The sequence below is a fragment of the Trachurus japonicus genome, chromosome 15 (genome assembly GCF_045865225.1).
Source record: "Trachurus japonicus isolate A0001 chromosome 15, Traja_1.0".
NCBI classification, from domain to species: domain Eukaryota; kingdom Metazoa; phylum Chordata; class Actinopteri; order Carangiformes; family Carangidae; genus Trachurus; species Trachurus japonicus.
Window position 1 is genome coordinate 16953643 of NC_140921.1, and position 23798 is coordinate 16977440.

General features: G+C 44.2%; 1 protein-coding gene across 2 annotated transcripts in view; it reads left to right on the forward strand.

The window, feature by feature from the left end:
- lzts2a (leucine zipper, putative tumor suppressor 2a) overlaps positions 1-23798 on the forward strand; it is a 45157-nt gene that overhangs the window by 6878 nt on the left and 14481 nt on the right. Inside the window, exons 1-2 of one of the 2 annotated variants that reach the window (XM_085800038.1) lie at positions 18331-18589; positions 18620-18673. The gene's annotated coding sequence lies outside the window, so the exon portion shown is untranslated. Of the gene's footprint in view, positions 1-14378; positions 14498-18330; positions 18590-18619; positions 18674-23798 lie in introns of those variants that run through there. The other variant, XM_085800037.1, reaches the window with a different exon arrangement.

The following is a 23798-nucleotide window of genomic DNA, read 5'->3' on the forward strand; positions in this document are numbered from 1 at the left end:
ATTGGCCCAACTGCTGCAAATCTATATAGTTTCATTTTTGCACTGAATATTTGAGGATATCCTAGGGCTTCTTTATTTAATACAAGTTAACGCATTTAATAAGATATTTTTAATGAGTCTTGTCCCAATAAGTTAATTAGATTCTTACAGTTGCTGTCAACTAGGAAATGGAGTGGTCAAAGGGCTGAACTCCCAACAACGTGTGACTCGATCAGAAAATCACGTGACGATTGTTTCTGTAAACAAATAGATGCATAAATAATGCATCTATCCCTGTTTTGAAACTGTTGCAAAAAACGAGCTGAGCCTTGAAAGCAGAAGAAACCAGGATTTTTTACTTTTCTGACCCGGAGTTTCTGACATGAATGTCAGGTGAGCTATTTCAGGTTTACTAGGCTCTTTGCTAATCTCATAAATCTCGCCCAGTGAATGAATCAAGTGTTTACACTCTGACATTTTAAGTCCAGGCTTTTCAGATGCGAACATTATGTTGACTTTCCAATTACTTAATGAAAACCCTTTCATTGAGTAAGTGATTGCAGCAGAGGCCACCCACTTGTGAACTGATGATAATTATCGCATCTGTTTAGTGCAATCAAACTCAGTCATTTCTGCTATGAATAGAAAAAAGAAAGAAAAAAAAGAAATCCTTGCAGAGAGAGGTTTTTACTGAAGGAAGTCAGCATCGGCTTTGATGATTATGAAGCATTCCTGACTGCAGCACTTCAATTAACCGAGCGAGTATGTTACAAGCAGCTCGTCTATCAAGCTGTGGGAGGTTGTGTCAGTTCTGCAGAGTGGGGTGGGGGCTTTTAGAGATACTCCAGTGATTTAGTATTGTACTTGTAGAAAAGTTATGGCACTTGTGGGAGTGAAACTCTCAAGCCCACACCAAGATGACCCTGCTGATATTATCTGTTTTTTGTTTTTTTGAGGGGGAGCTACAGAAGACATCACACAACTATTTCACAGGCCGACTTGTACCCTCATGATATGTTAGCTGACCTTTACGTGTAAAATCAATACACTGCCCTTTTAAGCTTGAGACTATGGCTCTTATTGAGCTTTGCCGTGTTTTAACCGAACCAGTCTAAAGGATATGGAGGCATAGGTGCTGCACCAAGACACGACGTGTCCTGGCTTTTCGTCAGGCCCAAGGTGTGGTCCTACAAACTCGGGTGGATCACTTGTGCTCTTACTCTGTCATCGTGAAGCCGTTGTCAGCCTCAGCCTGTTATTTGCCCCCTTTGGCTTTTACAGACTTCAGTAACTAGTTGTGATAAAATACCCCATGAACTTATACACTGCCTGCCTATTATCCTGTCTTTCTGCAGTGTCAAAGGAGACTCAACATGTTTTTCTTTGCCTAAGTAGATTGCAGGTCAATTAAAATGCTGTTGGAATCTGATAGCTGAGATGGCAGGCGGAGATGGGCTCCAGAAACCCTTACAGTCTGTAAGAGGAGACAGAATCGATGCAGATTGGAGTAAGTCTGTGTATAATGGACATTAGTGGGCAGAGCTCTGGCACAGGACACATTAGAACCAGGAGTGCTGAAGTCTGCCAACTGCTCCAAACATCCATTAGTGGGCCGATCAAACTGTGTTTGCTCAACACTTGTGTATTTGTTCACCACCGCCCCGGCGACACTGTAGAGAAACTTCTATTACTCGCTGAAATTGCAGCTTGAAGACCTCATTATGTTGGAGCGCTACAAAAATCAGCGTTACTGTGTAAGGAGATATCAACCTTGGCGGTGTACAAGTGCAGCAGCTGTAGCGCGAGCACCGGGATGGCATGTAGAAACAGTTTTAATCCATCTGAGCGCAGCACTCTCTGTCTCTCTGAGGAGAAGGTAAAGTGGGCTCTTATGTCACAAGGCGTCACTTCACTTTTCAGGAGGTTGATGAATGAGGACCAAAATGGCCAGTGCTGAAACAGCAGACCACACACACACACACAGATGCACACAAACACAAGATTGATGGATGACACAAGTATTAGCTCCAGAGTTGAGGCTCTCTGGCCGGTCGGTGGCTGAAGGATGGCTGCAGACGACCTGCAGCAGCAACAATTAGATGTTTTTATTGGTACCGGTCTGAACTCTGTAGGAAAAAACTCTCGCTGATCTCTTCAAATCGTTTCTGTTCGCAGACATTTTTCTCCCCCTCTCTTGAAATCGGGAGAGATTTTATGCCCCCCGCCACCTCAACCTTCCATCCAAGTGTGAAACCCATTGATTAAGCTGTTTGTTGATTTGCGTCTATTGGAAACCTGATTTGCGCCAGCAAGGGAAGCAAAACAGGAATTATTGATTTGGGATAAAGGCTCATTTGCCCCCCGCTGGTGTGGTTTAGCTGTAATTTCCTTGGGATTTTCAGCGAAGCCTCTGAGATGTGAGTTTTTGTCTTTTTCAAACACCGCACGCATTCTTTCTTTCTCAGCCTTGTCTAAAACAACCACCTCAGCAGAATTGAATCAGCGATTTTTTCCCAGCACGCCACAGCAGCAGCAGCAGCAGCAGCAGCAGCAGCAGCAGCAGCAGCAGCGGCGGCTACACCTTCTGAGCTAATAACATAAGCAAAGATCTGTTGACACCCTGTTGTTTGGACATGTGTCTGATTTATAGATTAGATTTCCTCCACCCTCTTGGCCAGCTTCTTCCCCTCTGTGTGTGTGTGTGTGTGTGTGTGTTTTGCTCGGCGGAGTGAAGCCAGCTTGGAGGATGCGTCTGCCAGATGACCCTTCAGCAGAATGCGTACCACACAGCGACCCCTCCTCCTCCTTCCTGCATCAGCTGACTGGTTTGGGTTAGCTGTGGCCGCCTTGTCTCGTAGAAACGGAGAGGAGAGGAAGACTGAAGGCTGGATCAAGGGGGGTGGGTGGGAAGTTTCAACCATGAGAAAATGTTTACATCATATCTCTGCATACTGTATCTCTCAGTGGTGAAACTATGGGATCAGTCCCTCCTTTTATAATTGGTGACAGATGTCTTCCCCCTCCTCTCTGTCCATGCCTCCATCCCTCTCTTTCTCATACACGCATGCAGAGTGGGTCTCCATGTTCCCAGAATTCTTCCGGGAACCTCTGGGATGCCGTCCCAGCCGAGCCGTGGTCTCGGTAACATAACTCCCACCACCCTCCGGTCCGGTCCGAGCCAGCCAGCCCTCCATCTCTCAGCGGTCCCGTCACACATGGATTGCCAGGGCTCAGCTGGGCCTGGAAGCCGTCCTGCACTTATGAAACATTTGGCAGATTTTGAACAAAAGTTGCAGTTTACAAACTGACGCTGTCGCTGGTTTCAGCTCGATTTTTTTTCTGTGGGACTTGTGGGGCTCAGGCTGATGGGGCCGAATCCTTGGAGGTGATGCCTTCCCTTTGTGCCACGGTGTCTTTGTCTGCTCTGCGTTATCCTGCAGAGAATTGGTTATGGAGGATTGTGTCCATCTGCTGAGTGAGAATTCTTGGAAACGAGATACAGGGCATGGATATAAAAAAAAAGAAAAAAAAAAAGAAGAAGGACAGGGTTTGTCTTGTGGCTGATCAGCAGAAAAGTGAAATCAAGTCCTCACTCAGCATGAGTACGTGTGTGTGTGTGTGTTTATGTGTGTGAGCCCAGTTGAATTTTAAACATACAGTGATAAACAATGAATCCTGTGTGATTCTTACACATGCACGCGTCCTCAAGCCTCCCTCCGCTTCCCTCTGCGGTTTGACATTCAAAAGATGCATTGTGCCACTGAGCCTTTGATATTCATATTGTTATTAACAGGCTGGATCAGCATGAAGCTCGCTGTGTTTGGGGTCCTGGTGTTTTTCTCCCTCTGAGCGCAGACAGAAGTAGGTCAAAGTTTAGTAGAGCGTCCTGTCTGAGCAGGAGGATTGAAGGAGGAGGAGGAGGAGGAGGAGGAGGAGGAGGAGGAAGGGGGTTAAAGGGCATCATTGGTACCAGGGTCCTCTGACTCACAAATTAAAATTAGTCATGAAGCTAATGGGACCCAACTTATATCTAGTATTATTGGGGATTTCTGTTCTTTATAAGTACGGTAATGAAAAGCTATAAGAAACCGTTGCACAGAAATGACAGATATGTTTGTGTTTCCCCTGCATAATAAATTCATACTGTTAATATCTGTGCTTATATATTATGTAGCCTATATTATTTATTGATATTTATTATATATTGAGAAAGGATACTAAAACATTTTAATTAAAAAAAGAGTACTTAAACTCTTCCCCCTCCAGTAATCTTCTTCCTCTCACCTTGCTGCAGTGATGTGACATACTTGAGTGAGTGCACTATAATGTCAGGTTGTTGTAGGTGGTTACAGGTGGGGAACGTCTACCCCCACCCATCAGAAGTGTTGGGTGCAGGGTCGGGGTGAAACCAGAGAGGGCAGCGCAGCACTGGTGCAGTTTGATGCTCACGAACTTCTAAATGCCGTTTCAGAAGTTGAATTAAGCTAAAACATTATCCTGACAAAAATCCATTTAATGAGTAAATGATAAACCCGTTCATTATATCACTGATTGTTTCATGATAAAGTAATTTGCAACCAACAGATTTTCTTTAAACATCATGCAGCAGTTTTAGTGAAGGAATTGTTATGTTTGTTGTTTTGCATGTTAACATTATCCAATCAGCACTGAACACTTCATTTGAAACTGAGGCTGTGATACCAGACTGTTGAGCTCACTCTGCTGACCCCGCTGAACCTTTGGAGCAACACATAACTCGACAGATTAGGATATTTGGGTGACAGGTTGTCTTGTGATTAGGGATCGAGACAACAACAAGAGGTCAGACTGTCGGGTTGGAGTTGAGAGGAGAGGAGAGGAGAGGAGAGGAGAGGAGAGGAGAGGAGAGGAGAGGAGAGGAGAGGAGAGGAGAGGGGCTGGAGGAGTGAAGAGCTAAGTCGCTCTTTAATCCAGAACAAATCCAAAATTTAGCATCATAAAGTTTGAAGACATGCTGACACAATGACAAAAGAACAGATCTGGAATATTTGATGCTGTCTGTTATTGTCACTGAGTAAAACCATGTCCTCTCCTGGTTGTGTTATGTAAGAGAGCTTTCAAATATCTGATGTTATCATCTGAGGGGGAAACGTAAAGTGGGAGGACGAGATGCAGATTTTCTGTGAGCGTCTTCACGATAGAACCGGTGAATTACATAATGGCTCATCGCCTGCTGGATCTCAAACTTCCTGTTAGTTGTCAAGCAGACCATGGATTTGCTTGTGTGTGTGTGTGTGTGTGTGTGTGTGTGTGTGTGTGTGGAGTTTAAAACGTAGCTCGACCCTGCCGTCAAAGATCAAATAGATAGATCAAGGTGGCTGTTCGGAGGAGCTGCAGCAAGCAGAGGATGCAGAGATGAACGGACGAAATGAGGCCAGTGTCATCACGTCTCATTTACTATGCAGGGTTGGGAGGGGATTAGCCTCACTTACATAACTTCATCTCCCCCTCCTCGTAACCTGCCCATATCCCCCCTCACTCTCCCCCATTATTCTGAGTGTTGGTCTGTTTGTTTTTGTTCTTCTCTTCGATACAGAGAGAGACTGGAAATTGAGATTCAGAGAGACCACACAGGGATGAGAGATGATGAAGGGAGCGACAAATGTTAGAAAGAGAGGGGACGTGAGAGCAAAAGCTGCTGAGAAAGAGAGTGAATGGTAATAAAAGGTCTGCAGATAACACAAGAGGAAAGGGAGGAAAGGGAGAAAAAAAGGGGGGATGGGGGAGAACTGGAGGTGGACGAGGAGAAGGTCTATTTATAGTTTATCCCTGCTGTTGGGTTAGACCGCCTGGCCCAGCACAGCACAGCTCAGCATCCATGTCAGTCCTGATGTCATTGTCCATTAGCTCTATACACACACATGCACATGTATGTTCACCCACGGGGCAAACGCATACAGGCTGTCACGGAAATGTGGGTACACTGACCTTTGGCACTGTATAGTACGAGAACATTACACACTGACGGATCTGACAGTGTGTGTGTGTGTGTGTGTGTGTGTGTGGAGTTAAGAGTCAGTCAGTGTGACATAAATATGCTGTGAAACATGGATGAAATTGCGTGCCGCTTAGCTTGAGCCTGAGACTTCACTTATTTTTACGTGTTAGATTATTTTTCCTCTTTGATTTTACCTCTTAATCTTGCGAATCAATTAACTGTGCAAAGTCTCTTACAGTATGTCCCTCAACTTCTTTTTCCATATTTTATTTTTTATTTTTTAACCTTATGTGTTCGTTCTTTCATGTACATATACAGCTACACGTGCAGGTGAATCCATGTGTTTCAGAGGGAGAAACGTGTTCACTCAGCTACATCTGACTGTGGGCTTCCCTCCTGGCTGACTTTGATGACATCACTGCACTTGTTTATTGTACCTGCTGCGGGCGAATACACACACACACACACACACACACACACACACACACACACACACACACACACACACACACACACAGATGCACGCACTCAAACACACATTCATATAATCTAAGTGAGTCACAGGCAGAATAAATAGTTCTTGTTTCAACCTAAACACAAGAGGTGTTCAGTGTTTCTGCAAATGACTTTCTTTTTGTAGTTTATTTATGTTTTTGGTGTATGAGTTATTTATTGCAGCGGTGCTTGCTCAGGGTTATTTGGCTCGCACATTAGTGTTCCTCTACACAAAAACAGGTCTTATTTTCTTACGTTACAAATATTATACACAAGTCCCTTTTTTATTTATTCGTTTTTGGGGGGGAAATAGCTAATAAAATTTGCTAAAACCACACGAATTTAATGTTTTTTAATCAGCCCACTGTGGGAAACGTTGCATGGGAAGTTATTATGTGTGAGCTGAAGGCTGCGAGCACTGGCCAGCTACTGTATGAGTTCCTGGATGATTCATGGAACAGTCTCGGGGTTGCACAGGACCTCGTTTGTTTCTGCTGTTTCTGCCCCCGGCTCACCCTGCTCCAATAACACACTTAATGTGACTGTGGCAGAGGACACACATTCATGGACACGCACAAGCGCAAGCATTCACAACGTGCACACATGCAGGCAGACGTCCCCACGCTCGCACTGACACAGACAGTATATAGTATATTCACTATTCAGTCTCACGTTTTCACTCCCACCTCGTTGCTGCGACACACGGAGACAGAACTTGGAAATATATCATCTCTTTAATTTTTCTGCTGTCTGATTCAGCCATTGTCTTCATTCTGTGTTTGTCACTTTATGGTCGAGTGGAGAAGAGTTTTCTCTCCACCGTAGCATGTGTGGAAAGTAACAATTGTGAAATATTGTTGAGTATTTCCATTTCATGGCGCTTTATATTTGAACATCTCAGAAGGAAATGTACTTTTTCTTCCTACATTTATCTGAAGTTGCTAATTAATTTTCATATTAACCCTGCAGTGCAGAATTTTTGTCTCCCCCCTCTGGTAGTGGGAGTAATTACACAAACGGTCTCCCCTGTCACTGCTTTCCAATGAGGGAAAGCTACACCAATTGTAATCCACAGCCACAGTCCTTCCTCTCTCCTCCTCCCTCTGCTCTGGGCTGTAATCCTCCCGCTGAACACCAAGTTTCTCTTTTATCTAGAACATCAGAAACTTTTCTTGGACACTTACAAGGTTTTTTCTGCCATCGGCCCACTCCGTCTCTGTCTCTGCTGCAGCCGCTTCCCTTTCTAAGCTCTGGCAAACCAATCATCGCTGGTCGACATAAAACGCGTTGCTCCAGTGTGAGGATGTTGCCACCGGCCTCGGACTAAAAACTCTGGTAGCTATATATACTGGTACCTGGTGCTGAGGCTTGAACGTTGCGTGAACTCGTGTGGCAGTGGCTTGAATGTAAAGTCCCCGACCCCATGCAGCTTTAAGATTTGCCATGAATAACACATAACCTCATGAAATACACCACATTGGTTTCTATTCAACAAAAGAAAGGAATATCTACACATAGTTTCTTGTCACGTTTCACAAAACAGCTTTGAAAAAATGATAAACACACATTTGTGTAGCACAACTTTTCTTTTCTTTTTCTCCAAACTGTATGTAGTTGTTAAGCTACAACATTAAAACACTACAACGCATAGACGGACCACCAATAACATTAAAGTATATTACAGTGCGACATCACACCGGGTCCCTCTGATAATTAGTTTGTTCACTTGGAGTTTACTGCAGGAGTTTTACTTTTTTACGTTGTTGTATTGGTGAATTTACTCAAGAATCTGAGAACGTCTGTGTGAGGTTTCATTTGTTTCATTTGACTGTCCAGGGTTGTTTCAGTGTGTTTCACCGATCAGCCTGTGGTGGTCATGGATGATGAAACATGATAGAAATGAAAATCTTTCACTTGTCTGTAGCGTGAAATGCAGCAGCAGCAGCAGCAGCAGCAGCAGAGACTCTCACGCTGTTTGTCTCATTTCGATTTCCTCTTTCAATGCACTGTTCAGCTAGTGCAGCCAGATGCTGACAGGTGCTCGACTGTGTTTCTGTGAAATATGTTCAGATCTCTTGTCAGACAGTCCCATGCACCCCCACCACCACCACCACCACCACCACCACACTATGCTCCTCCTGCTCTGAGCTGAGAAAGAGGGAATCTGTGCATAGAAATAATGTGTTTGAAATGATGGAAGCAGAAGCCAAAGCCGGAGAAACAATATGAGAGGAGACAAAGTGTGTGTGAATGAAAGGAGATGATTCACATCCTCCGCACAGACAAATTGTTACAACAGCAGTGCCTGGCTGACAGAGCTGGAGACAGACAAAAGCCAAGATTTAGCTTTTGGCTGCGGCTGCGGTTGAAGTGCTGAAAAGGCAAATGAAAACTTTCCTACAGTCTTTGTCTCTCTCGTGTTAATTCCCCCCCCCCCCCCACTCTCTTTTATTTCTTCACTGCGGTCACCTTTTGCTTATTCTTGTCTGATGTCTCACTCGTCCCCCCACAGAGGAGCCTCGTTAGTCAATTAGTCATCAGGCGTCTGTGAATACGCAGAGATCGCTCTTTGTTCCTGGTGAGGTTTTCACAGCAGAAGGTTGATCATGTGCGGCTGTGAGTGAGCGTCAGCTGCTTCTCTTAAGATCGGTCGCAGAGATAAACTCCACCCGACGCTGAGACCGAGGTCGTTCTCCTGTGTCAGTGGTGGAAAGTAACTGAGGACGTAGATGCTGTAGAAGTTTATTTTTAAGTTTCCATTTTATGTCACTGCTTTTATAGGAGCTCACAAAGGAGATTTCCATCTCCTTTATTGGTTGTGACACCTTACAGAGGTCGTATTAAGACTTTATAATCAATTATTTCTCAATAAAAGCAAAGATTAGCCCTAAAACAATAAATAGAATAAGATAAATAAATGAATAATGGCACATTTGTCCACCTAGATTGAACCATACTGCAGCTGTTAAGTAGACATCCCAGCTCCACCTATAGCAGGTAAATGCCATGTTATTCACCTTCATACATACATTATTATACACAATAATAATGCTGTAGAACAAATGCTTTTACTCTAGATGCTTTTACTTCTGTTATTATACTTAAGTAGAGGTTTGTGAGACTTGTAGTACTTTTATGCTTTTCCTCAGGGTGTAAATTTGATGATGAAGGTGAAAGAAATACTGTAGTTTAAGGAATAATTTAAAACAAAGTTGGAGGGCACGGTTGTGCAGAGGACGTATTAAAACCAGTCATTTCTGCTATTATTTGTGACAACAGCTTCCCCTCAGGCCTGAATATTGAAGCATTGTCATTGAGAACAATGGGCCGACTCAGAGAGACTGCCCCCTAGTGAACGGTGCAGGATCTACAGCGAGCCAGACCTGAGCTTCTTCATCAGAAGCTAAGTGCAAAATAAGAGGACTGGAGTTTAATACAAACAGCAGATAGACCTATCAGAGCGGCCCGGGCCAAATGCAGTTCCCATTGTTTTTTTGTCTACCAATGAGATGAATGGGCCTCATTAATCACGGCCATTTGTCTTCAGTTGTAAGTCTAGAGGTCAGTGATTAAACCTTGTTCTCTGTAACGTGGCCAACTCTCTGTCTCTGTCTCTCTCTCTCTCTCTCTCTGTCTTCCCCTCCCTCGCTCAGGGGATCAGAGGGAGAGTTGCGTTTCGCCGCTGCTCTGCTCTGCTTTTCATGGCTCTGATGTTGTCTGCCACCAAATCCCTGCTGAATAAAAGTCAGAAATTGAAGCAACAAATCATGTTTTATGTATATGTGCTTACACAATGAAAGCAGGCTGGAAAGTGGGCCAAGCATCACACGGGGCATATTATGGCAACAAAGCAGCTTTCCACTTTCTTGAAAAAAAAAACGACAGTGGCAGCCGTCAAAGTGCAGGGTGCAGAGTACAGTGTGAGTGTTTGGTTAATGATAGAGAAAATAAAAAAGACAGATACATAGAAATGACATTACCTGACTGCTCAGTTCCTGGTGGAGGTGTTTTACTATCCCCATTGATTCTGTTGACTCCTCGGCTCCATAATTTAATACAGATGTCCAACCATCAGTGGTAGCTATCACTTGAATATCTCTGGTAGTGATTATTTCATATTATATTATATTATATTAATCATCAACTCATCTAATGATTATTATTATAATTGATTAATTGTTTGATTCATTACATCTCAGAAAGAGTTCAGTTCTTCAGTTCGTCTGTTTTAGTTTCACCAGTGGTTGAGAAAACGCCCTTTGAGAAGCAAACAAATAATTTTTTTTCCTGCCTTTTAGCCTGAGAAATAAACCGAAACAATAAATTAAACAAAACAAAAAAAAGATTATTTCAGTTTTCTAATTGGTAAGTGTGGGCAATGTTGAAAAGCACTGAGAAATGTTTCATCAATGTGACGAGGTCTCATGATGATTCATGTGGTGTGTAATTTACTGGATTAGCCAAAAAACAAACACTCATATGTGGTTGTTAAAAAGTATTTATTTTCTCCCTGTCAACAGAAAGTAAACAAGTTTTTAATCAATACCATGTTTGAGTAATTTCTCACAAAATCTGAAGATTTTCTGGTTTTAGACTGTTGACGAAAGACAACATTTGAAGCCTTGGTTGTTATATTCATTGGTGTGTATTGTTTTGGATATATCAGTTATTTTCTGTATAAAAACAAAACTATTAATTGATTAAACTAGGAAATAATTGGAATATTAATAAACCTTTTAAATATTTAAATGTTTCCTATTAACATATACTGTATATTATCATACACATGATATTGACATTTCATTATACAGTGACTATAAGGACACACTGAGATGTGGTACTGGGTGCCCACCACTCAAGTTGTCCACTCTGTGAGCTCCCGTGTTTCACACTGGGCTAAACATTTCTCTCGCTTCATTCTGGAGGAGTCACCTTGGCTCTGGTGTATAGCCACGCCTTTTGTGTGACGGCAGCTACTTTCTCCTTCACCCTCCTTTAGTCCTCCCTCATCATCAGTGCAGCATTGCCCTCCAGAATGAGGAAGCACAGTGGAAACCTGAAATAACCCACTAAGTATAAGACCAGAAGCTCGACTGCGATTAACAAAAGTGAACCCACGGCGACCAGGAGCCCAGGCTGCGTTACCTTAATCACACTCAGCTGAAGTTAATACTGCAGTATCCTGAGGGAGTAGCACCCCTGAGTCCTATTGTCATTGTACTGAGATAAAGTGTCATCCCTGCAGTGAGGACATATGCTGCTATACTGATATAATCTATCCCCCAGTGATCTAAAGGATTAATAATCTCCCTCTAATCTGCACCTATGGGTTCACATCAGCTCATCATACAGGGCTGAGATGTCATCTGCTGATTAGAGATGGTGCATAGAAGAGAGGTATGTGTGTACGTGACGTGTGTGTACGTGTGCGTGTGGGTGTGTGTGCACGTGGTTAAGAGCTCCAAGCCCTTCAGAGATCATTACAGCATCATAGGTCGTGTCTTTTGGCCTTTTGATGGGTTTTATGGAAATTAAAAGATGTAAAGCTGAACATAAGCAGATCTATGTGTTCACACATGTGTCTGTATGTGTGTGTATCTGTGTGTGTGTGTGTAAGTTTCAAATAACTGTCTAAAGATCTTCCCTTGATTTTGGACACACTAGCAGTCTGGAAATGTCAGCTGTTCTCCATATCTCTGATATCTTGGTGGGGTGGGGGTGGGGGTGGGGCATCTAAATTAACCTCCACCATCCTCTTATCTTACCAATTTTACCCCCAGCCTCGACCCCTGTGCCCCATGAGGGAAGACCTTGACCATCTGTGCTCCTGGGGGTCCCTTGTTAGGACACACTGATGTCTTTACCCCCGAACCCCCCCCCCCGCCCCCTCTCGCTCCCTCACGGCCCCCACCTCATGCTCAGCTTCACATGATGACACCGGGGTCTCGCTGGGGTCCGCAGTAACAACAACTACAAGGCACATGGCCATCAAATCACGCATCAATTTGATGCCTGATGCTGAGACACTATAATCATCTAATGGCAGAAATTCCACATCCTGTCGGCCACTTTAATCAGTCGCGGCCTGAAGCCGAACTGACCTCCAGGTTTCATGGAAATCCATTCATACGTTTTGGGAGATTTCCTGCTGACACATTTCCTGTTTTGTTCCATATTGAGGCTTTTTCAGCTTCTTAAAAAGCAACAGCTATGAAGAAATTTAAATATTTATCAGTAATTGTCTTTTATGTGGCCGTTTGTTAGAATGAAATTGGTTATATTGATTTAATTTACAAGGTTATGCATTGTGTTGTGCTTTCCAAATGAAATGATCTCTTTTGTAGCATCTCTTCGGCTGATGTCTTTCAGTAAATGGGGCTGGGGAAATCTTCTTTGTTTTCTGTTTCTGTATGCAGAGTGGTGGCGAAGGGAGTACACTGCGCACAGATTTCGCTCTACCTTAATTATCTGGGGTAATATCATTAAAATTTAGATGCATATACCCTCCATTTGTTTGGGAGCCATGTGACATTTTTATCCACTGTTGATCAAAGTTTGACCCAAATAGCTGTTTTTTCTTCTTCTGTGCAGCCAAAACAACAACCTCAAACTGCGTCTGACAAGATTTGTCTTGACAATACTTTTTGTGAGGAGGAAAATGTGTTTCCTACAGTCTGTCTGTTTGTGACAATGGTGTGTGAAAGGGTCCAGTCAGCATCTGTTCATGGTTCCTGAAAACAACAGTGAGGTCCAGCCGCTGTGGCACGACTGACCCCTGCACCAGGACACATGGGACCAAAATCAATAGTTATATCGTATCACTTATCAGACTGTAACAAGCTGAGTGATTACCTCATCAGCTCCTTGTGCGGAGAGCAGTTTGGGAGGAAGCGAAGACAAACGCTGATGCTCGTTAATTCAGACTTCACAAGCTTTTTGTTTTGACCAAATACCCTGACTCTGTAGTGATTTTGTAAAGCCATCATAAATCAGGATATTTTGTGGAAGAATGATAATTGTAAAGTGGATGTGGTGAACAAATACACAGAGGACTTCATTGCTTCTTGTCGTTTTGTGCTGTAATTTGTTTTGATTAACTCTCATTCTGCCCATAAAACCAGGAAACATGATTTGAGCTAAAGCCGGATATTACAGAATAACCCAAATCGATACATGACGACGCTCTGCTGCCTTTTTATCTCTGTCTTTTTTTTCTAATTTCCTCCTCTGCTTCTCTCCTCAGCCCCTTTTCATGAGTTGCAGTGAGGTAGTTGTCGGTTCTCCGCGCCTCATTTAGAAGCAGGAAGCACCTGCAAACTCACACAATCGCAGTGTCACAATCACATTGTACAATGGGGAAATTAGAGTTTGTATTGAAAAGAGAGCGGCATCCTTTTTTGTTTTCATGTTCGAGCCGGGGTCATCCTGAGATAGGCATGGTGGTATTGTTTCATTCTTTGATGCTTCAGTTGCCAGTTTCATAAAGATGGACTTAAACTATTGAGCATTTAAGACCTGTGGAGGAGACGCTGTGGTCTCCTCATGTACCAGGTCTCAGGATTGCTGTTAACTCACCAGTCAGGATTAGGATAGTTTCCTTGGACAAACAGACCTCTTTTCCCTCTGTGTGTCACTGATTGTTGGAAACACGGCTTTCAGTTAAGAAATAGCTGCTGGGGGAGGGGGAGGCTAACTCTATAGACTAAAATACATCAGCCTTTTTTTGGAAAGAATTTGCTGGTAGCCAGAAACACAACAAATGTTTGCTGGGTTGATGAGGGAGGAAAAAAAGTGGGATGATATGTCAATGATAACTTATTGATGCTGCTCCCAAGTGACCAGAAATAATACGTTTTTATAGGTGTGTTTTTTGGGGGGTTTTTTTAGTCAACAAGTTAAACATAATACTTTGTGTGTTTCCCTTCAGGCAGAGCGCAGGAGAAGACGCCCAGAGAGAGGAGCGAGGTCCTGGGATGAGAGCTCCCTGTCTGCTCCCCGTCTCCCCCAGACCTCCAGGAGGAGCGCGCTGGGCGACTACACTCTGAGGTAAAGAGCCACACACAAAAAAAATAAAACACCCTCCGCAGACAAAAGCCCGTCTCTGACGACGTTGACCTTCAGCATTTGCTGACTCAAGCGTCCCTCTCCACTCCTCCCACCTCTCTTGTTCTCTCTCCCTTTCTCTCCCTCCCTTTCGGTGTTGTTCTTTCTCTCTCCTGTCTGTCTGTCGGAGGGGCGGAGCCATTCGGGGACAGTGATCAATGGTTGTGACTCGGTGTGGGCTCAGTTTGGACTGATGCGCCGTGGTCACTTTGTCACAGACCCGCACACACATTTATGGAAATAGGGGTCTTGGCCTCCGTCTTTGAAGTGTCTGTTCAGGGACTGGGTTTGGAGATGGATGGTGGTTGGAGTGTGTGACACTAGGGTGGGTGGGGGTGGGTGGGGTAGAGGAGGAGATGAGGGGTCGAAGGGTCAGGAATTTGTGGTTGAGCCCGTGTTGTTCCATATGGCAGCCGGGTGACAGCAATACCTCAGAGAAGTGAGGGAAGGTGCGTTTGTCTGCTCACTTCTGCCACAAATCACATTTTCTCTCACAGCAAACACAATTTTCTTTCTCACAAAACTCGCTATAAAGAATCAGTTTTGTAACATGCACCTGATATCCCACAACAACAAAGTTTCAGTTAGTTAGTTTTTTCCGTTCTACACTGGATCCTGACATTAGCCCCTTATCGTTCCTGCCAGCTCGGGGCCTCACAGTAAAGGGCAGTGTGTTTGTGAGATGTGTGGGCCGATAATAATGTGTGGTCAACACAGCAGCAGCTGTCTTCCTCTCTTCTTTCCTCCGTCTCCATTACAGATCTACTGTCTTCTCTGTTCCCCGTCTTTCCTCCAGCCCAGCTCAGCCTGTCCCAGCCCAGCTGTCCCCTTCCTTCATTAGCTGTCCCACAACACTACTTACTGCCTGTGCAGGAAGGTGACTTTCAAAATACAAAGGACTCACTTTAAGTTCTACTCAATGCTTTTGTGTCTGTTTGATAGGAAAGAGGGTCGCTTGTCACGATTAACACACAGGCCCGGCAGCTCCTTTGATCTCAGCAGAATATTTTAGCATCTTTCAGCTCATTGTTTTGGTTTAAATGGCTGCAAATGAGCTGTTTTGGTGAAGTCCGACTGTTTCCTATCAGTGTTATATCCTGCAGCAGCATGTGGCAGCTGTTTTCAGAAGCTCTCAAGAACTGTAATAAACTGTAGAAACATTTTTTTACAGAAATGTATAGAAATTCTCAAAGCTGGGACCACATTCATGAAGTGGTCATACAGTACTTCCCTACAACTAGCTTAATGTGTGTTGCAGCAGTGCAGCGGCAGCTCGATGTTTCTGTTGTGAAAAAGTAGCAGAGCACTGATGATAGACTTGTTATTAATGTTTTAATTTTTTTTTTTTTTACAAACAACCATCAAACTTGCATGTCCTTGTCTAACCAATTAGTCCAATAAGTCTTCACTGAGACAAGCTGAGAAAACACTGTGCTTAGGCACATTTTAATGCTCAGAAAATCTCTGTTCTCATATTATTAAAAAAAATTATGTAACACATAAATATCAACAGAGTCTGATCCCAGATGTGCAAACAGGAAATGGTTTGCAAACACATTAAACACAACAGCTTAAAGTGATGTCATGTCAGTCTTGTGTTCACAGCTTGTTAATGCAGGTTTATGATAAACAATGGAACAATGTTAATGACCTCAACAGGTAATTTAGCACCTAGTGGGCAGAAGGAGAAGTGAGGGGCTGTCTTCATTGTGTGTGTGTGTGTGAGGCTTCATCCTGCTAAAAGGGCACTTCATAAATAAGATTAAACCTCTCTTCCTACTTTTTGTTAACGTCACGTTCAGCCCTCGCTCTGTGCCGAGTCATATGAGGATTTGATATGTTACAATGAATGGATGCACTCAGTTTGAAAGTTATTCTTACCTGTTCAGACGCTGAAATAGAAACTCTTGCTGACTCTCTCTCTCTCTCTCTCTCTCTCTGACACACAAACACACACACACACACATTGCTGCAGACATATAAAAGACTGAAAAGCTTTCTGGTGTTGTATTTTCAGCAATGCAGAGGTGGGCTGTGTTAATGGAAGTAAAGTGCCAAGTCAGAGAGCAGAAAGTGAACTCTTTTCTCACTTGTTATACCACCGTGGGACTCGGGGGGAGGTTATGGGAAGTTCCAGTAAAGAGACACGCACACACATTTCTCAGTCCTCCTTCTTGTTTTCCATGGCAGCATACAACAATAAACCTAAAGTGGTTTGTGTTGTGTACCACCTAGCAGGGCAGTGAGTCTTATTTAAAATGGCTTAGTCTCTAGAGAATTAATCAAAATGTTGAATTAATGGAAAAATCATAGAAGAATTTATTGATCTCATAATAAATGAAATAAATAAAAAAGCAGTTTTTCTATGAGGCTGCACTTCATCACTGTGCTGCTTTGACTTAAAGGCTCATGTCAGCATGCTAACATTCACTAATTAGCACTAAATAGAAAGTGCAGCCAAGCATGATGGGAGAATGATAAGTTTTGCCAGAGTTTGTTCAGAGGCCAAAGTATTAGACAAATTAAAATTTTGACCAGATAGATGATGGCTCAACGTAAAAAGTCAAAAGATCGTCAAAGTAATTACGACTCTGCTCAAAGGGGAACATGAATGTCTGTAATCTGCCTCATAGGTGTCGAGTCATTTCCCTCAAAACCACAAAATCTGAACCTCATGTGGCACCAGAGCAACAAAGTCAGGTGATGTCTAAAGTGAATGGGCTACATCCTCTCTGCACCACGATGAAGAGCATCAAATTTAGACAGACGGATTGACGGGCCGTGCTGCTGGTGTGGCTGGAAATGTCAAACAAACTTATTGTTCAACCTTCTCAAATGCCATAATATTCTGATTTTGTTTGTTTCATGTCATCTGTAATGAACTTTTTGGACTGTTGCTGACAACATAAGGTATTTCAAGACATCACCTTCGGCTCCTAAACGTGTGATTGTTTGGTATTTTTCACAGACCGTAGATTTAATGATTAACTGTTGAAATAATCAACTGATAAGAAAATATCTGAGACCACTTTCTCATGGTCTCAGCCTTTGGAGCTGCAGATGCTTTTACACCTTCACCTCCAAACAAACAGCTTCAACACAAAATCCAAGCAGAGGCTCCTCGCTGCCTTTTGATTTGACCTTCCTCTCATTTGTTTCCTTCTTTCCTGTCACCTGCTGAACAAAGCTCATGCTCACCTTCATGTGCAGGAGAGAGCACGCAGAGTGTTATGTAATTTACCCCATCTGGGTTAATTGACCCGCCCCCTTCCTTTCAATCTCGATCTCTCCCTCCCTCCCTCTGCAGTGACTTGATGTAGTTATTTTCTTTTGATAATTGCACAAAAGAGTTTAACAGTGCTGTTGTTTAGCCACAAGACAGATGCAGACAACTGGGGTAAGAGAAGGTGTGTGTCCCCTGACGCCGGTGGGCCATTCAGCTTTCACACACACACACACACACACACACACACACACACACACACACCGAACTGAAGCAGTGGATTGAATTTCTAAAAACGTGAAGTCCTGACGCAGGATTGTGTTGATGCAGAGAATATGTGTGAAAGAGAGGATGAAGCTCGGGCTAAAAGAGAAGGGGGAGGAGAAAAAGAGGCAGAGGAGGGTTGTGTGTGTGTGTGTGTGTGTGTGTGTGTGTGTGTGTGTGTGTGTGTGTGTGTGTGTGTGTGGTAAAAGAGGGAAACTAGAGGCAGGGGGGCTGGCAGACAAAAGTGAGAGAGGGGAGGGAGGAATGAGGAGGAGGAGGTGGGAAGGCGGTGCTAAGGCAGACGGCAGGGAAGGAAAGCTGAGAAGAGGAACAGTGGAGTGAAGTGAGAAGAGAGAGGAGGAGGAGGAGGAGAGGACAGGGCAGGAAAATAAGGGGGCTTCCATTTGAAAGTCCTCGTGTCGGGATATGAAGTCCTGGAGCGGTGCAGAGGCAGCGGCAGGAAGCTGGAGCGTTGAAGAGAGGAGGTAGACGACAGGCGGGAAGGAGAAGAAGAGACGAGGAGAATCTGAGACTGGAGTGATTTCTTTTTTCTTTTCTTTTCTTTTTTTCAACATTTCTTTTCCAAGAGAGACGGAGACAAGTGGAGGCAGCGATGCAGAGCTCTCACTGGGGTGAGTGTGGAGGGAGAAGGAGAGAGTGTGTGTGTTTCTGCATTGTGTGTATGTGTGTGTGTGTGTGTGTGTGATCTTAAATTCTCCAAACTCGGGCTCTCTCTCTACATCCTGTTCTTAATTCAAGCCTGGCTTTGTTTACATGAATGCAAATTTGCCTGAGGAAACTTTGTATTCATGGGCACAGTGTCAGTGAGAAGCCACTTACGAGGGTGTCAACTGAGGAAATGCCATGAATGGAAGGTGTGTAACGGAAAGATTTGAGACAAAAGTTGTTTGAGAAGCCTATTCACACAGATACACTGATTCCTCTCTTTTCTTTTTTTCTGAAAACAGGATTGTGAACTAGTTTGAGGAGTGAGCTGGTGAAGGCTACAAAGTTGTTGATTTGGATACACTGAGACTAGTGACAAAAAGAAACCTTGGAAAGCTTGGTTTCCTGTCATTTTGCCAGAGATTGAAGGCAGCTGGATGATTCAGTGTCAGCTGACTGACGTTGAAGCTGAAGTTAGTTTCCTGAAGTTGTTAAGGCTCTAAATGATCCTGGAGACTTTTGGCCGACACAATCGGGGACAAACAGGCCCAGTAGCTTGGATCTGTTCTGTTGTGGTGGGATGATGAGTTTTTTTTGGTGGTGTGAGTCCAGGTTTTTTCTAATCCTGACCCTGGGTAATCTGCTCATTACAGACTGTCGGGGTATTGATTTGAAATTTCAGCCTGTAGAAAAGCTGTTCCACCCTCTGGACAGTTGGCCTGGAGGAGGAAGGAGAAGAAAGAGGAGGAGGAGGAGGAGGAGGAGGAGGAGGGTGATATTCAATCTATCTCCACACACACTCACGTCGAAGATAAGAAAAAAGCATGAGGCAGCAAACACACTCCTACCAAAGCAGACAATTAGGCTGCATCTCAGAAGTGTGACCTGTATAAAATATGTTTCCATCCAAAGGGGGAATCTGTCCGTCTCTTTTGATGACGAAGCACTCTGGCAGACACGGGCCGCCGCTGTTTCTCCTCTCTGTCTTCCTTACACGTGTAATTACAAGACTCCTCATGCGCCTCGGGCCACATATTGTAGTTTTTCATCAAGTTTGTTATGGGCCGAGAGAGTGATGTGTCAGCAGATATGTTTATAGCCGGAGCGGTTAGAGGGGCCGTCTATTCACTCAACTCTTTGTAGTAGCTGCCTGTTTGACCGTGTCACGTTCAGGTTTCATTTGAGAGCACGCTATAGGAGAAGACTGTAATTACCCAGGCTGGATTCTGGCAGCTGGGGTTAAGACTGACGTTTCACTCCACAGAGACAGCGGCTGTAAATGGGGCAGGTGTCGAGACGCGAACGCTGACGTAAAGTTGAACTTCTGAGGTGGAGGAGAGCGAGAGTTTGGGGGGGGACGGGTCAGAGACGGAGAGGATGGGTTACCTCATCGGCTCTGAACAAAACAAATGAGGTAAACGTGTGTTGCAGGTTACATACGTAAGTAAGCCTTTCCAGCTGTGTTGACTCATGCTTCCTGTGTGTGCAATCGGTGAGTAGCCTATGTGTACAACGTTAAAAAGATAGTGAAGTAGCTCCAAATAAAAGGCGGTGGGACCTCTGTTTTCCCTCCCTTCACTCCTCCATTGTTGGCTTCATTCTTGATGTGGTCAGTGAAATACACCTCTCTGAATGTGTCTATGAATTCCCTTAGACTGTCCTTTGTGTGTCTTTTTTTTGGACACTATTTTGCAAAAAAAAAAAAAAAAGTGATGTATACAAACACATGCAAAATCCCCAACCCTATTAAATGCTATATTTGTCGGCAGCTTAAAGCCTTCTTTTATCAAAGTTAGCTTTTCTTTTTTTTTTTTTTTAACTCCTGATAAGGAATTCGAAAGCATTCAGATTGGATAAGCGGATTCTGAACTGGATTCAGATTATTTTCATTATTTTCCAGTGATCCCGTCGAGCTAAATCTTATGCCAGGTGTTTATGTAAAGCCTCCAGTTGAGTAGCATAGTGGAACACTGAAGGAGGGAGAGAAAGAGAGACAGAGAGAGAGACAGAGAGAGAGGGAGGAAAACAGAGAGACAGCGAGAGATTAGAAGTCAGCCTGGCTTCTCTTCAGTTTGCTGAATGAGTGTTTTCCATGCCAGTCTGCCCCCTCCCCTCCTTCCATCTTTCTCGAGTTTACAGCGGCGTGGACAATATGTCTGAATACGTCTGCACATGTGCTTCTTGTGCCATGTCAGATATTTTCTCAGATGAGTGGAAGTGAATTATACATGGAGGCTGGCACAGTGAGGCGTCGCTGCTTATGTAATAGCTGCTGTGGAACTCATTTGCCTGGCTGCATTTAGTAACACTGTATTTGTGTGTGTGCTTGTGTGTGTGTGGCATTATATGAGTTAAACTCTGCCTCTTTCCATGATCAGCGATTTCACACTGAAGACGTGACACCATTGCATTTAAATCACTGCAAAAAAGGGGGAGGGGGGGGCTGAGCCATGTCAGATATTGTAGCCTACTTTCCCTGGTAGTAAATAAAGCGCTCTACTGCAGTGATACCTCCTATCACTACTGCCACCGCCTCGATCTGTCTCACATTATGGGGTCACGTTGTCAGTCAAAGTGTGGCTGCTTTCAGTGTGAGATAACAGGCTCTTTCTCTCTGCTCTCTGCCCTCTGTTAAACTGAAACAATGGCCCTCCACTGTTCATGCAGCCAAAGCAGCAGGGGGGGAAGGAAGGCAACTTTAGGAGGGAAAACTTTACTCTTCTCTCCAGTGTTGTCGGGACAATGAAGAAGTCAGATCAGCCTCGGCACTAGGAGTTTCCAAAATATCCCCCCAGTGTCGTCAACACCACGCTATGACCCAAACTGACCCACTTCTGTGCTGATAAGAAGTTGTATCCGTCCACGGTCATCGATCCTGGCGAACGGTAGTCCACTGGCCAGACTAATCCCTGTGTCTCTACCACTGGCATTCTTGGTATTTCCAGTGTCTGCGGGTCTGACCACTGACCGCCGCTGGATAACTGTCAGTGGCTGGAAAACCTCCTGGAAAATCCAACGTTTTGGAGGGGACCAGGAATGTCAGCCATCTTTTCCCTTTTCACATACTATTATTGCCTCAGTTTCAGTTTCCCCCCGAGCGCCAGCTGACTGCAAAGCAACTTAGCATCGACTCTCGGGTGTAGCATCTTAATAACAGCCGAAATGTGTCGGTGTAGCGCTCAGTGATTATTGATCAGGAAAGGTTCTTGCACCCCGGCCTGCTTGCAGCTACAATTAATCACTTTCTCACTTTGGTTTTTCAGATTAAACAAACAAGATATAATGTTAATTAGTGAGCTGTAGAGCTGGTAAATCCTTAAGATAAATACGCTACGCAGCTGTCGGCTGTAGCTTCAGATCCACCACACAGACATCAATCTCTTTATCTAACTCTGTCCAAGAAAACAAACAACTGCATTTCTCAGCTGTTCCTTTGAGGATGACTCTGTGTGTTAAATGATACATGTTGAAAAAAGATACTGAACAAGTCTCGTTTTAGTATCGGTGCTGCTGCTCCTCTCGATTCCCAGCCCTTGTGCTGTTAAGATGAAATGGGAACACGGAGGTGACAGCTTTACTTTGATGTATACTGTAATGTAGTTCCTGTGGGGCAGAGATTTTTAACTTTGACGAAATATGCTCGGTACCTGGGTTGTTTCAGTCAGCTGGTGCTCATGTGGAGAAGCTAATAGGGCGGTGTGCAGCTCATTTCTAACTGGACCCATAAATAAGCATGTGACTGGCAGTTTGTGTCCCCAAATGACTATAGTGTTTTCACAAGGCTGCGTCGCTACTTTCATGTCATTGACGTCTACTGCTTCCCATTTCAATAGATAGCTGGCTGCTCTCTCTGTCAACCCCCACAGGGACTTTGTGAGTTTCTCTGCAGTTAAATGTGTGTGTGTGCAGCAGAAAGAGAGAGAGAGGGGGGAAAGAGAGAGAGTCTAGGCTTCAGTCACCCCACTCTCCAGCAGCCTCTTAGGTCCGAATTGAGGCCAGATGCTTTGAGATGCTAAAGAGCCAACCTGCCCGCTGTCAGACTGTCAGGCACACACACACACACACACACACACACACAAGACTCACTCCCTCATTCACCTATTCACTCACTCTTTCTCTTTCTCCCTTCCTTCCTTCCTTTTCCCACTCTTTCCCGTCTATCTCATTTCACCCTGTGCATGGCCTCCGCTGCCACGGCAACGCCTCCAAACAGAGCTAGAAGCTGAAGTCTGCAACACCAGCAAGTCGGTTGTAAAAGAAGAGGAAAGGAGGAAAAAAGAAAGAGAAAAAAAGAAAGAAAGCTGGACGAAGAGAGGACCTGTTGCCAATTACTCATGCACAGACTCACTTTCTAGAAACCTTATTTCTTCCTTTGTTTCACCAGAGAAAAACCTGGTTTAATAAAGTCCGAGCCCCGCGGCAGCCTCAACGCTCCAACTCCCAACTTTTGTCGAGCTACAATGTCAACCATGTTACTTTGCCAGAGAGGACAATGTCGCTGTGGGTTGAGTGAAACAAGATTTGGCACTGAGGCGAAGGGTTAATGAGGACTGAGTAGGTTTGTATGCATTCAGCTGTCTCAAACACACACACACACACACACAGCGTAAGACTTTAAAGCCAAGCCATGTGGGGGTAGGTGACAGTGAGCGGCCACTCAGACAGACAGTCATTGTGTTGGAATGGAGGCATAATATAACCTCAGGTCTTCTGGCAAAACATTAAAAGACTTCTCTCGTTTTACAGTGGAGTCGGCTGACTTCATTACAATACCATTTTCTTGCCTGTTTGAAGTTTAATTGTGGAGCTTCAGCGAGTAGATGCGTGACAAATAAATGGGCGAGTAGATTAGGTGAGGACTGATTGCCTTGCTGAGGTAGGCTATTGTGTGCATCGGTAATGTTTCTGCCTTGCCCGTACTTGTGGATTTTCTTTTGTAAGCGGTCGGCGAGGATTATTGTGACTCACCTAGCCTGTTGATTTTCTCTCTCTAGCTCACGCTCTCTGTGTGTCTTTCTCGCTCTCTGCAGCCGCTGGGATCACTGGTCTCAGGATTAATCAAGGCCACCCAGGCTCTGTATATCACAGAGG